Raw genomic sequence first — 818 nt, 5'->3', positions numbered from 1 at the left:
GACTCCAAGGAGCATTCTGGCTTCACCTTCTCCAGTACAAACCTGTTTGTTCTCCTAGCAGTCCATGATATATTCAACACTCTTCTCCAGCACCACAGCGCAAGGCATCAATTCTCCTTCTATCAGCCCTAGTCACTGTCCAGCTCTCCGGTGCATAACACGTAATTGTGAAAACCAAAGCCTGGATCAGGCGCACCTAAGTCTCCAGCCTGACGTCATTACTCTTGAGTACCCTTGAGAGGTCCCTTACAGCTGACTTTACCAATGCAATTCGTCTCCTGATTTCCTGGCTGCTGTTACCAAGAGTGTTGACTGTGGAATCAAGTAAACAAAAACTGTTAACTATCTCAATATCTTCACCATCCATCCTGATGCTGCCAATTGGCTGAGTGGTGACAGTCTTTGTTTTCTTGATGTTGAGCTTCAATCCATATTGAAGACTCTAGTCCTTGACCTTCTGCAGCAAGCACTTCAGGTCCTCCTCAGTTTCAGCAAGCAGGGTTGTGTCATCTGCATAACACAGGTTGTTGATGATGCTTCCACCAATCCTGATGCCACATTCCTCCTCGTGCAGCCCAGCATCTCTGATGATCTGTTCTGCATACAGATTGAAAAGGTATGGAGACAGAACACATCCCTGATGGAACCCCTTCTTGATTTTGAACCATCCAGTGTCTCCCTGCTCTGTTCTGACGACTGCCTCTTGATCCAAGTATAGATTCCGCATTAGCACAATCAAATATTCTGGGATTCCCATTCTTCTCAGAGTCAGCCATAGCTTGTTGTGATCCACACAGTCAAAAGCCTTTGCATAGTCA

This window comes from Elephantulus edwardii, unplaced genomic scaffold, assembly GCF_000299155.1.
Source record: "Elephantulus edwardii isolate Elephantulus edwardi_28Jun2011 unplaced genomic scaffold, EleEdw1.0 scaffold00246, whole genome shotgun sequence".
Lineage (NCBI taxonomy): Eukaryota > Metazoa > Chordata > Mammalia > Macroscelidea > Macroscelididae > Elephantulus > Elephantulus edwardii.
This window is presented reverse-complemented; position numbering follows the sequence as displayed.